At 43.5% G+C, this 14778-nt stretch overlaps 1 protein-coding gene across 3 annotated transcripts in view; it reads right to left on the minus strand.

The window, feature by feature from the left end:
• EFEMP2 (EGF containing fibulin extracellular matrix protein 2) overlaps window positions 1–14565 on the minus strand; it is a 101640-nt gene extending 87075 nt beyond the window's left edge. The window contains exon 1 of one of the 3 annotated variants that reach the window (XM_033953613.1): window positions 14546–14565. The gene's annotated coding sequence lies outside the window, so the exon portion shown is untranslated. Of the gene's footprint in view, window positions 1–5359; window positions 5377–14426; window positions 14486–14545 lie in introns of those variants that run through there. The other 2 variants (XM_033953612.1, XM_033953614.1) reach the window with 2 other exon arrangements.
• Window positions 14566–14778: the final 213 nt, after the last annotated feature.

Raw genomic sequence — 14778 nt, forward strand, 5'->3', positions numbered from 1 at the left:
AAAATATAAATATAGCAGATGTAAATTTGAGGAAACTGACAAACAATCACCAGTTTACAAATTAACAAATAGAAATGAAACAAAAATTGAAAAAAAGAATATACCATTTTATTGGACTAATCCATTTTCAATTAACTTTCAGAGGCTATAGTCTCCTTCTTCAGGTCAATATAGTATACTGCTGTGACATTATACTGTCCTGACCTGAGAAAGGGGGTTTTGGTGTCTAAAAGTTAGTAAAAAAAAAAAAAATAAGTATTAAAATGAGTCCAATAAAAAGATTCCTTATTTTCTGTTTATAAAAGTTTTATCAATACAACTACAATACTATTTTATTCTAAAGCAACAAAAATATTTTTTCTACCTTTTTGTCGTTTATGCTTTAATCTTTTCCTATCATGTGTCCCGGATGACGGAACATTCCAAAAAATGTTGTTCCCATCGTATGTCCCATGGCATGGGACATACAGTACACCTTCTATCTATCATTTGTCCCATCTATTGGGCCATTGTGTTTACAATAGCCGTAAATGATAACGGTGAATAATACAAAACTTTGCTAAAATAATTACGATTGGAACCAGCGTAACGTAAAATTTATTACAATAGGAAAAGGTTAATCATCTTGTCTTCACTCTCTTCTTTCTAGCCAACATCTGTCCGCTCTCTCCCTTCCATGCAGCACTATCCCCTTCGATCCACTGTCTATCCTTTCTCTCTGCCCCCTTCTATCCATTGTCTGCCTTCTCCCTGTCCCATATGGCACCTTCCTTCTTTCTATGCTCCTTCCATAAACTGTCTATCTTATGCCTCTTCTTTTCTTTGTACATGATTCATTTCAGCTCTGCCACCTCTCCATTTTTCTCTCTCTCTGTCACCACTCCCTTCTCTATGCTCTGGCATCTTTCTCGTCTCCTTTCTTTCCTTCCCACCCCATGGTCTGACATCTCTGTCTCCTTCTCTGATTCCCTGGCATCTCTCTCCTTTCCTTTTCTTCCATCTCTCCCTTCCCCTCCATGCTCTGACTTTCCTCCTTCCTTTTCCCCCTTGGTCTGGCATACCTTCCTCCTTCCCTCCATGCCCTGGAATCTCCTTTCATTCCTTCCTATCCCTCCCTGTTTAGGTCAGTCAGGGGATCCATCATTAAACATAGATCCCAAATAGGTCCAGCTTTCTCAAATAATGGAATAAGTTCATCCTCAAAAAGATCTCTTGGAATCTCAGTACCAGCTGAAGGCTGGTGTCCCGAATGTACAATATCTGGAGGCGGACCACCATACTTTTTTTGTCCAGTGGTCACAGCTAGTGTGTACCCTGTCCTTTCCAAGACAGCCTTTATTTTTGACTCATCTGGCCCTTTGCTAGAATCTGCCACTTTGGTCCCCTATTTCTCTCTTTGCCTGTATGTTTTCATAACTCCACATAAAAAGGCACTTTTGTTCTGAACATGCGAGAGATCGCTGTCCTTAAATGTTGCAGCACTGCTAAAGCACCATCTTCATTAAATTCCTTTAAAGCTTCAATAGCTCTTTCATCCAGGTCACTATGTGCAACTAACCCAGCATATGTAAATTTTGTCTAGTTTTTCAGCCAGCATCAAGCAATGTCTGGAAATACTCAGAATGTGTAACTGGAGCAGAAGTGTCCATGGCCTCTTCAGTCCCATTCACGTGTTCAGTAGCCATCTTTCTTTACATCCTCAGACACAGGCCGTGAAGGACCTCCAAACAGATCTGCTCTCTCTTCTTTTCCCTCTGGATGAGCACATCTCGCGTGCAGCAGCTGCCCCTGCTCCCTGACAGGCGAGAGTGGCTATTCTAAGATGGTGGCTGAGCTCACACCGACTGAAACATCCCAGGCCTTGGAGCACCCAGGGCAGACCTCTTCTCCCCTGCCCCCCCTCTTCCCCCCACCGGTAGCCAAAATTTTCCTTTTCAGAGGGGCCCCGACATGGCAGCCGTTCTCACAAGCTGCCAGTGGCTGCCCCAAAGTTTTCCCTCTGCCGCAACTTCCTGTTTCCTGCACATCGCCGCAGAAAGGGAAAACTTTGCGGCAGCCGCCGCCAGCTTGTGAGAATGGCTGCCGTGTTGGGGCCCCTCTGAAAAGGACAATTTAGCTTTTTAATAAAGCAGTTATGACCACGGGGGCCCCCCTGGATCTGTGGGGCCCAGGGCAGCTACCCTGTTTGCTCTCTATAACACCAGCCCTGGGGCCCCCTGACAATGTCGGGCCCTAGGCATGTGTCTCCTGGGCCTACCCTTTAATCTGGCCCTGGTTGTCTTAGACATAAGAAAAAAATCTAATTGCACAAGATCTAAAAAAAAAGATAATTGCTTCATATGTGACCAGACACTTGCAAGGAGATTTAAAAAGAAAGTGTTTCTCCAGAGCCAAAGCACAAGGTTTGAGCTGTAGGAAAAGCCTTACATTACACTGCCCACATTCAGAAATATCAAGACATTCTGCCCACAAAAAGGTATACTTTTCTTCTGGAAGTATGCTTTCATCATAACCATTTTTTCCCCATCAAACACAAAAGGGAAGATTCTCTGAAGTTTGCGGTAAAATCCAATGGGCTGCTATTGCGGCCACTATTATAACGATTTCAAAAAGATGAGTTGTTCTTTAAAAAACACTTATGCAAATGAGGTTTGCGGAGAGTCATGGAGGGTCGCTAAATTTGCATGGGATGAGTCAGTCGTGATAGTGATCGTCACATGCGCAGAATACACCCGCAAGTAAAAAAAAAAAAAAAAGACCCCAAAACTAAGATCAGCAGGAAGGATGCCCACTTCCTCCTGCCACTGTTGTCAAGTAATCCCCCCAGCAGCGGGAGGGATGCCCACTCCCTCCCGCTGCTGCTGTAATCAAGCAATCATACCCCCTCCCAGCAGCGGGAGGGATGCCCACTTCCTCCCATAGCCTCCCATAGTCAAATAACTCCCCCCAATACACAACCCCCTGGCAGCGACAGGGATGCCCACTTCTTCCTGATGAAGTTGTCAAGCAGCACCACCACCGGCAACAACAAAGTAGCTTTCTTGGTGATGTTATCCTGTGACGGTTCTAAAAAATTAAGTCAACTCCAAACTAGAGAATGACACGGGGGACCAATTTGTCGACCGTCCCCGCAGGAACTCAATTTCCCCATCCCATCCCCGCGAGTTTTGTCACTGTCTCTGTCCCTGCCCCATTCCTGTAAACTCTGCCTTAACTGCACAAGCCTTGAACTCTTATGATTTTAAAGTGTTTGAGGCTTGTGCAAATGAGGACGGAGCTTGCAGGAATGGGGCAGGCACGGGAAAAGTACTCACGGGGACAGTTCGGGAAAATAAGTTCCCGTGGGGATGGGGAAAAATTTGTCCTCCATTCTCTATTCCAAACTATCAGGAAAAAAAATTAAAAATTCAAAAATTAAACTTGGCTAATAAAATTAATCGGTTGTGTCCCAGAATTCTGAGCTTTTGGGGTGCTATGTGTGCTTTCTTGGAGCTGCTCTTCCTCAGATTGTGCCTCCCTCTCCACAGATGGTGTTATTTTTTTAGTGGGAGGGGACCTTTAGGAAGGGGTTAAGGGGTTGTTTCTCTAGACCTTTATAGTGGGTCAGAAATGTATCTTGCAACATTGGTTGGAGGAGAGTCCACCCTCAATTTAGCATTGGAGGGCAGCATTTCATTCTCTCATGCTTCTAGAGGCTTGGGCAACCTTCCCCACCTATAAACAACAGTGTAGGTTTTGGATGACCTGGGAACCCTATATCCAGCGGCTATCAGCCTGAATGCAGTTTTGTTATGAACTCATTACATTTATAACCAGGAAGTGGTTTATTAGTAGCATTTGGGAGTAGGTTGGGTGAAGGGGAGGGGGAATGGAGAAATGGGAGGGGGGGGGGGTGCTGAAAAGCCTTTGTTGGTAGGGAAGTAATTTGTTTATTTTGCATCGCAGATTTCTATTGTTCTCTTGTTCATTGTTATATTGTGGGGCCCCCTGCCTAGTGCTCTATTAAAGACTTACAGAACCACACTTTTATTGATTGCAGTGGAATGCAACTTCCTGGCCTTCTGTATTGGACGGCGAGAAATCCAGCTTATTCTCATCCGGAAAATGGGTTTTGCAGATATGGATACCCTTTTTGCATACTTTTTTACTAATGCCAAGAATCCACATTTTGATTTTGTTGCAGAATACTGCTAGGGGTGTGATACTAGGTTATTGTTGCTTTCATGGAGGAGTGATGAGAGGGTTGGGGTGCAAGAGGTTGGTGGTGGGAGGGTTGGTGGTGGGAGGGTACGTAGGATATATAAACCTATTGGGCAGGTCCTGTTGTGTTTTTGTACTTTTGGAGTCAGGGTCATATGAGTACAGGCCTCAGTTCCCTTATATTACTGTTATTTTGAGTCTCTTTTATTCTGTTCCAGTTGTTGATGTCAACTTTAATAAACAGATTGAAACATAAAATTAATCACCACCGCCCTGCTCTTTCCTCCTTCATTGCTCCGTGTGCCTCCCAAGTTCCCTAGATAACAGGGGCAGTGCAGCAATGTCTTCTAAGCTCACAACCAGTCATCTTTGACTCTTCTCAGATCCAACAAACTGCTAAAGCCTATCACTTCTTCATCTATAGTATAACCAAAATCCAACCTCTATTTACTGAACATGCTACCAAAACCTTTATCCACACTCTCATCACCTCTAACTTAGATTACTGCAACTTGCTTCTCTCAGGTCTTCTGCTCAACCATCTCTCTCCCCTTCAATCCATGCAAAATTTTGCTCCACGACTTATATTACACTAGAGCCACCATAGTCACTCCATTGGTTCCCCATCCATTTCTGAATACAATTCAAACTCCTCTTACTGACCTACAAGTGCACTCACTCTGCAGCCCCTCAATATATCTCCACACTTATCGTCCCCTATGCTCCCCCCCACCATGAACTCCGTTCACAGGGCAAGTCCCTCCTATCCATACCCTTCTCCTCCACTGCTAACTCAGACTCTGTCCCTTCTATGTTGCTGCATCGTATGCATGAACATAATGCCTGAGTCATTACGTTAGGCTTTGTCTCTAGCAGTATTTAAATCCAAGCTAAAAGTTCACTTTTTTGAGGCTGCTTTCAACTCTTAAATCCCACTCACCGTAAAATTACCTATGCACTTTGGGAAGAATAACTCAAATCATAGTTACCAGATGCTAGGGTCCACCTTGGGGGATTAGCGCCCAAGAAAAAGTTCTGGGTGTCATTGTAGACAATATGATGAACCTTCCACCCAATGTGTGGCGTCAGCCAAAAACAAACAAGTTGCTAGGAATTATTAAATAAGGGATGGTTAACAGCATTAAGAATGTTATAATACCTCTGTATTGCTCCAAGGTGTAACCTCACCTAGAGTATTGCGTTCAATTCTGGTCACTGAGGAGAAAGCCCTCTACAACAAAAACAACAATCCAAATCAGAGAATCATGAGGAAAAGATATCAATCACTCAGCCATGGACTATTCAGGATACACTTTATTGATGGAAGCACTATGTAGACTCGACACTGACAGTGTTTTGGCAATGATGCCTTTATCAAGAGTTTATTAAACCATAAAAATAAAGATAAAACTATAAAAAATATGATAAATATTGCACAATAATGTTAAATAAAATCAGATAAAACTAAACAAGACAATCCATATGGAAAAATCAATACATAAAATCAATGACTAAAAGCATGCACAATAAATCTTGTCAAAAAATAATAATGAGTAAAGAAAAAATCAGAATAAGAAGTAATGTAGAAGTGAATGATGGTTGACCAAGGAGACCCAAAAAGCTAAATGGGTGAAGTGGAAAGTTTCAATGAACCACTAATGTGATGTATTGAAAAAAAATAAATTGTATTGATGATATAGACCATATTGATAAGGAAAGACATACCTTTGAACAGAGAAAGGTTAGTCCATAGTCTATTATTGAGACAGACAAGGGAGAAGCCACTGCTCGCCCTGGATCAATAGCATGGAATGTTGCTACTATTTGGGTTTTTGCCAGGTACTAGTGACCTGGATTGGCCATCCTGAGGATGGGCTAATGGGCTAGATGAACCATTGGTCTGACCCAGTAAGGCTATTCTTATGTTCTTATGCTCATTCTCTCTGCAAGAAACTTCCCAACCCTTTTATATCCTGTCTGTCCAAATTAGATTGTAAGGTCGTCTATTGCATGTTAAATGTACAGTGTTGCTTATGCCTTTCAGTGTTATAGAAATTATAAATAGTAGTAGTAATAATGTCTATATGCTACTGCCTGCTTTGGAGAGTCTCTCTGAGGAAACAAGATTTGCATCATTGCTAATTATGTCTTGGGATTGTATATTGGAAGTTGCCTAGACTGCAGGATATAATTTTTTTAATTAAATACATAACTTATCCTTGTGAGCCTCTACATTTTTCTTCCCTTCTCTGAAGATTTACAACACTTTCCCACTTCCTCCTCAGAAAATAGGAGATGTTTTCCTGTAACATAGGCTTGTCCAACCTAGAGCCCACAGGCCAGAATCTGGCTTACCAAGTATTTTTTCTGGACCTCAGAAGTTTGGCAAGTCTTATGCTTACGGTGGGATTCCAGTGCTGGAAGTTCAGATTGATTTCACAGTTTCAATTCTTGCGAGACTTGAAACCATGAGATCAACCTGAACTTCCAGCATTGCATGGCACAAGCTTGCAGAGAGTTAAGTTACGATGAAGAAACAAGAATCTGATTTCTTTCTGCAGGCAAAGCCAAGTGAGGGAAAAGAAACAGGGTGAAGGCTGGTGGGGGGGGGACAAGTGTTACATGAGCAAGAAAGACTGGGTAAAGGTTGAGGAAGAGAGGGTTACATGCAGGGTTACCAGGTTTTGGTGGGATAAAACCCAGACACGTGGCCCCGCCCTGTACTATCCCAGCTCTGCCCAAGCATTGCCCCAACCCCGACCTTCCCAAACCTCTTCTCCTCTTTCCTCCTGCTCGGGGCCATGTCTGGAGGATCTCCGAACATGCATAATGTGATGCAATGACATCGAATGCATGTGACATATTCGCGTCACACCTGCACGTGCTCGGAGGCCCTCCAGGCATGGCCCCGAGCTTGAAAACCCAGACAAATTGTTGATGTTCAAGAATCCATCTGGATACTCAGACAGTTCTCTGAAAAGAGGACATGTTCGGGTAAATCCAGACGTCTGGTAATCCTAGTTACATGAGCAAGAGGGTCTGAGTGAAGGTTGGGGTGAGGTTACCTAAGCAAGAGGTAGACCCATTTAGGTATAAGCTGGGAAAGGGATGATGCTCCGTCATATTTTGGCACTATTTGACGAAATATATGGCAAAATATGATGTGCATGTTTTGACCCTCCAAATATTTCAAAATATAAAATGCAGCTCCAGTACAAAAAGATTGGACAAGCCTGTTGTAACACATCCTTCCATGAGGCAGGAGAAATTGTGCAGATGGGTTCATAGTTACGCCAGCAGTGGTTCAGGTAACTGGTAATAGCGCATAAAAGGTTCCATGCCACCACCCCAGCCTATATAAACTCCAAGCTATATCTATATGACCCTACCCGCCCCCTCCACTCTAAAGCAGAGAGACAAACGTGCATCCCCCCAGGAAGATCTCTCCTGTTCGAAACCGCCCACAAACGCTCCTACAGCCACTTCATCCCACAGCTTTGGAACCAACTCCCCCATCAAATCACAGAACTCATTGATGATCCTCCAAAGAGCAGTGAAGGCCTTTCTCGTCAACTAAAGATCCAACCGCAAACAATTCCCTCTGATCTCTCTCTGCCAACAACTACCAGCTGGCAACCCCCTGGTTTAATCTTCTGTAATGTCCCTCCAGAAATTCCCTATGAATGTCCTCAAATTACTGTACTGCCCAGCCTCTCTCTTTTGTGACTATATTGTATCGCCAAATGTACTGTCCAATGTAACTTCTGTGAATGTTGGCTTGTAACCCGTTCTGAGCTCCCGGGAGGACAGGATAAAAATCGAATCAAATAAATAAATATTATACTCTGAGGCGGTTTCAGAGCTTTGCAAGAAGCTTGGAAGGAATTTGTTGTTGATTTGAATTCTCTCTGGGTCTGGTTACTGCCAAAAAACTGAAATGCAGGAAACTTCAGAGAAATGAGTTTTCTGAAGGGTCAGGGCAGGATTTGCCACTTGATTAGAATGTCAGAGGGAGAATTCTGCAGTCACAGAGATGATCCTTCAGCAGCTTCTTTAAGCAGCTGCAAGAGTTAAGAGGTTCAGTGCTGCTAGTGAGAGATCAAAGTTGTTAAATCCTCCCCTGCCTATTTATAGCCAGAACTTCCTGCCAGGCAGGCATAACGCACATTCCAAAACATCTGGGCATCATTGCAGATGTCCGAGTACCAGCAGTTCATCTCACCACTATGAGTTGTTATTTCATGATGCCAGTGTGGGCGGGAGCCCAGCAAAGCCAATTAATCCAGTGTTTGTCACAATCATCGCTTTCCTCTCTCCACCCTGGTCCAGAGCCTCCTGGCTCCAGGCGCACGCACACATATGTGGCTCTGCCAGTGCACCTTACTCCTGCTCTGTAGCCAGTCAATAATCCTAGACTGCACCCTTGAGATAGGATTAGGGTCACTCGATGCATCCATGCATAGAAGCCAACATTTCAAAATGATTGGAAGTGCTAAATCCAATGGAAATTAACTCCATGGGCACAGTTGAGGCATTTCTCAATATTGGGGGTGCTCAAGCACCCACAGAGCTGGCTCCTATGACTCCATTAAATCAAATATATAAACCACCAAAACCCAAAATGTTACTGAAAGGATTTTATTAATAAGGGAACAAGCCTCAGATCATGGAGTTACACCCATTCTGGGTTTTCTCAGCGACAGCCCAAATTGTTCTCTTACTCCTGCTTACATCACCGGTTTGAATCCATCCTACCTACCTTTTAAATTCAGTTAATACTACAATACTTTAATTCATTCATTAAATTCATTACTTTTTTTTAAAATTGCATAAAAATCATTTGATGTAAATCTTCTAATTCATACTAAATTCAGTATTCATTTTGGAACACAGAACCGACAGAAAAAAGTACTTATCTTAAGGAAGTGCACTGGTGCTTTAAAGTGCTGTATTGGAAAGTGCATTTGTGCTGTAAACTTCTTTAATTCATTTCTGCTTATAAAGCTTAAAGTGCATAACTCCCGCTCTAGAAAACCAAGACCATTGCTTGTAACTTTTAAACATCCAACGCGGCCTGCATTTCACGGGATATACTACCTCCCTGATGCGTCACCGAAAATATCTCTAGCAACGCTTCTTTTGGCTGCACACATACTCCTGCCGGTTCTGACTCCATTTCATCCTGAACAAACTGATTCAGTTCTGGTTTTGTCATATTGTGTGCATGAAGATGTAATTCTTACTTTTCTTAGGAACATCAGAATCTTAAGTGCATGAGTGGAGACTTAAGTGCTTAAAACAGTGTTCAAACCCTGCTGCTTCTACTGACACTCCTAGTGACCTTCACCCTCCATTGCCTCATGTACAAATTTAACCCCTTTTTACTAAGATAATTTAAGTGCATATTAGAATAATGGAGCTTTTATGTCCAGGTTCGGAGCAGAAGACCCCTTAATCTGACGCTTATTGGCTGACGCTCTCTCCTTTTCGCTCCCCTGGGTGGCTGCACTTGTGTGTTTGGTTGTTTGGGGGGTATGACTGCGGGGTGTTTGTTGTGACTTGAGGCCGGGTGTTTGGGGTTTGTGTGTGTTTGCTTGGGGGGTTTTTGCTACTTAAAAATGTCAATTGTGTTGGGCATCCAGCCAAAGGGTTTATGTACTATGAATCATCTGCTGTCATGGTTTTCACTTGTTGATTTCCCTGGCTGTTATATTTTTTCTATGCTCTCCCCACTTTTGCTTGTATGTTCCCTTTGCAATTGCTAATAACGATATATATATATATAAAAAAAAGAATAATGGAACCTGTTATTTAATGCACCTTCGCAAATGAAGACCTTAGATTGTGAGCTCTCTGAAGTAGGGAATTACCTAATATACCTGAACGTAACTCAGCTTGGAAAAACAAGATTTTAAAGCTAAATCCGCCTTAGCAGTGGGGCAAACACAGGCCTAGATCAGTATATCCTGGTTGGCTTGAGGTGGAGGAGAGAATATCTGGAAGAGAGACATGATAATGATTGTGGATGCCTTGTCACTATCCCTAGGCTTTCCCTCCTCTGGGAGTTGGCAGCAGCAGGGGCAGGGAATGTGCTATTCAAACCTTTGGTACAGACAGCACCAGATCCTTCTAGGACAGTACCAGATCCTTCTAGGACAGTTTGTGGAAGCAGCCAGCAATCCAGCCTTCATTACTTCCTTTAATGGCTGCTTTGGAGTGGGCAGAAGCTAGAATTCTGTCCTGTGGAAGCTACTGGCTAGTTACAGTGGGCAGTTTAGACAGCCATAATGAGAGTGTGGGATGCACAATTCAAGTGAACCTTCCTGAATGCCTTTCCTTGTAGTCTTGTGAGAGTGCCTTCAGCTTGGGAAATGTTATTCACTTATGCGGATGATATCTTTATATTGATTGAGATTGATCCGGATATTACCAATCTAGTTTCCAAAGTAAATCTTTGCATTTCCAAACTTCAAGCCTGGGCTTTATAACAATAATAATAATAATAATAACAGGTTTTTTTATATATTGCAGGACCGTGAAGTTCTATGCGGTTTACAATGATTAAAGAAGTTACAGATAGAGTGGAATCAACAGAGTATAGACTTGGTGATTGACAGTTCTGTAGATCATTTGTTGAGGGCTAGGATTGTATAGGTTGGTTTCCTAAATATTTCAGGAACAGATGTGTTTGGATGAAGCTTAATACAACTAAAACTAAGCTTTTGTGGTTAGGTCCAAGATTGGACTGTCTTCCTCCTACTGTAGCTCTGGTATCTGGGTCCTCCTTACCAACTGAGTTCTCTGCTAAGATATTGGGAGTCCTTTTTGATTCCTCTCTTTCCTTTAAGGCCCAATTAAATTCCTTGGTCAAGAAATGCTTCTTTAGTTTGCGAATGCTGAGGAAGGTTAGGCATCTTTTTCATCACCGTCATTTTTCTATCTTAGGGCTCCTTTTACGAAGGCGCGTTAGGGCCTTAACGCGCGGAATAGCATGCGCTAAAATGCTGTGCACGCTAGCCGCTACCGCCTCCTCTTGAGCAGGCAGTAGTTTTTCAGCTACCGTCCACTAATCCGATGCGTGCGCTAAAAACACTAGCGCACCTTCGTAAAAGGAGCCCTTAGTTCAATCAATTTTATTATCTCGTCTTGATTACTGTAATGCTATCTACCTCGGCATTACAAAAATTTGTCTTTATAGATTACAATTAATTCATAATACTGCTGCAAAGCTGATTTTTGGAAAATGTAAATTTGACCATGTGACCCCTTTGCTTCAGAGTCTTCATTGGCTCCCGGTTTATTTTAGAATTCAATTTAAATGTGCTTGTATTTCTTTTAAAATTCTACATGGTATCGTTAATCATTTTATTCCTTTATTTTGGAATGTTTACCGATTCTCCTTTGCAAGAGGTATCCAACAACTTAAACTCGCCCTTCCTTCTAAAAAAAAAGGGATTAAAGGAGTCAAGATCTTCAGTCAATCTTTGGTTTTTAAATTCTCTCAACTCTAATGATCTCCCCTTTTTTTAAGGAGTTCCAGGTCGTTTCAATTTTTTCCATAAATCTTTAAAAACTACTTTATTTGCCAAACATTTTGAAAATGAATTATTTTGAAATGTTGCTATTATCTTCTATTTATCATTTGTAAATCATTCCGTGTTTATTTAATTGCTGTAAACCGAGTCCAGCCTTCTCAGAATGATGACTCGGTATACAAAGTTAAGCTTTAGTTTAGTTTAGCTATCATCACCAGGTGTACCAGATACAATTCTTTCTACTACTTATTATCTTTTCTGGAGCACTACTTGATGTACACAGCACTGCACACATTATATGCAGGTGCTTTCTCTGCCCCTAGGGGGCTCAAAATCTAAGTTCTGTACCTGGGATAATGGAGGGTTAAGTGACTTGCCCAGGGTCACAAGGAACAGCAGTGAGACTTGAACCCAGTTCACCAGGATCTCAGCCCCACTGTAACCATTAGGCTACTCCTCTACCAAGTTTCAGATTGCTAGAAAATTTGTTTAAGGGTCTTGTCTACAGCAGTGGTTCTCAAACCTGTCCTGGAGGACCACCAGCCAATCGGGTTTTCGGGATAGCCCTAATAAATATGCATGAGACAGATTTGCATATAATGGAGGTGACAGGCATGCAAATCTGCTCCATGCATATTCATTAGGGCTATCTCAAAAACCCGACTGGCTGGTGGTCCTCCAGGACAGGGTTGGGAACCACTGGTCTACAGTATCCATTGTCACTTGTTAAATCACAGACCATGTGTAAGAAAGGTGATAAGGCCATGAGCGGAAGAGGAGAGAGTTCTTTTATTCTGTTCCCCAACTCCACCCAAATATTGCCATCCACCTCCACGATTCCAACTTGTGGCAACCCCTTTTATGCCACCCAAAATCTTGGAACTATGGGCTCCATTTACGAAGCCACATTAGCGGTTTAACGTGCGTAATAGCGCATGCTAATTTGCCGGCCGCGCTAGCCGCTACCGCCTCCTCTTGAGCAGGCAGTAGTTTTTCGGCTAGCACGGGGGTTTAGCGTGCGCTAAAAAAATGTGCGAGCGATAAAGCCGCTAACGCGGCTTCGTAAAAGGAGCCCTACGTGTAAGTATATTATAAGCTGTGGAGGAGGTGGAAGTTCTTCTTGGCTATACATGCATTCAAGCCATCAATAAGCAGCAGTGGGAAACCTGTCCTGGGATTCACAATACAGTTCAGTCTTCCCTAACTTGCCAAATAGGAGGCAGAAGTTACGAAACTCAGAGTGTTCTGATAAAATGGAGCCAACTTACACTGCACTGATAACACAAACACTGCCAATTTAGCAAAGGTGCTGCTTTGGTCAATTGGTATCATTTCAGTGTTATATATGTATTCAATTTTCTAGACCGTTCTCCCAGGAGAGCTCAGAAGGTTTACATGAATTTATTCAGGTACTCAAGCATTTTTCCCTTTGTGTCCTGGTGTGCTCATAATCTATCTAACGTACCTGGGGCAATGGGGGGATTAAGTGACTTGCCCAGGGTCACAAGGTGCAGTGTGGGTTTGAACCCACAACCCCAGGGTGCTGAGGCTGTAGCTTTAACCACTGTGCCACACTCTCCCCCTCTCTGTACTCCTTTGGTCAACTGGTACCAAAGGAGTGCACAGAGCACTGATAACACTGAAAAGAGACTATTTTTCAAAGGAGGGTACACTGCATTGGCAACACCCAGAAGGAGAAAATTTATCACGCGTGTACACTGCACTGATAATGCTGCAACTAAGCCGGTTTCCTAAAGGAAAGCACACTGCAAGTGGCCTAGTGGTTAGATTACTACTGGCTCAAGTACCCTGTGGGTTGCAGGTTCAATGCCAACCCCCCCCCCCCTCCCTCTAGGCGACCACGCAACCCTCCATTGCCCCAAGACCATAGTCGGATTGTGAACCTGCCGGGACAGTTAGGGAAAATCGCGTTTGGGTACCTGATTAAGAAAACAAAGTTGTACACCGCATAGATGCTAATTATAGCAAGAGTCGGGGAAATAAATGAAAGGGAGCACACAAACCGCACTAATAACGCCACAAAGGAGACACTTTGTCGAAGGAGGACACACACCATTGAATATTGAAAAGGGTCTATTTAGTTAGTATAAGCTCTCCTGAGCAGGGACTAGCGCTGTACTGTGGGAAACAAGATAACAGTACAACTCCATCACTAGAGCACCACCAAAGGTTAAACACTGAAAAATGGACCCATTTATCAAGCCGCCACACGAGTTACTTAAATAAGGCAGGACCCAACTAGGAAAGAAAAGAAACGGACGCGAAAGTGGAAGATGCACGGGAGAGGATTTCAGTCCTTTACCCAGAGCGCTCCTATAAAGAGAGAGCGCGCTTCGATCGTGCGCTGTCCCTGCGTCTGCGAGAGTCACGTGCGCAGGTCGGCGTGAAGCAAGAAACAAAGAGAGAGACGTCATTTGAAGAGACTTAGGGGGTCCCTTAGATGCAGGGCGAGGCAGAGCTCTGGGCAGGCAGGCAGGCAGGCAACCCTCCCCTCGGGCTGCACACAGCTCTACCTACCCCCCATTCTCCCGCCACGTACTGAAGCGTGAGCCCCTGGATACTAAAAAAAAAAAAAATGGAGGTGTGGTGCCGAATTTGATGATGCCGGTGGCGCGAGGGCTCCGGGGAGCTCCCCATGCCAGCCCCACGTCATCAGGCCGTCTTACTTACCCGAGACTCTCGAGCTCCTTCCCTAGGAAAATTAGAAGGGCAAAAAAAAAAAAAAAAGTTCCGAGTGGAAAGAGGAGGGTAACGGACTGAGGAGGGAGGAGGGACTTAGCGTAACTTACTTTCTGTGCCTTCTAAAACCTCAGAGACTCCCTTTCTCCTCCCACCCTCTCTCTCTCTCCTCCCCGTGGCACTCAAATACATCGTCCCCTCTTACTAACATTCTTCCGAACTCTCCTCCTTCACACATTTCCCCATCCTCCTTCCTCACACACACCCTAGTAGTAGTTACTACTCGTCCTTCCTTTCCTTCCTCGCACACCCCCTCCCTTCCCCTCTCATTCTGTGTGGCACT

The sequence above is a fragment of the Geotrypetes seraphini genome, chromosome 8 (assembly GCF_902459505.1).
Source record: "Geotrypetes seraphini chromosome 8, aGeoSer1.1, whole genome shotgun sequence".
In the NCBI taxonomy this organism is placed as follows: Eukaryota; Metazoa; Chordata; class Amphibia; order Gymnophiona; family Dermophiidae; genus Geotrypetes; species Geotrypetes seraphini.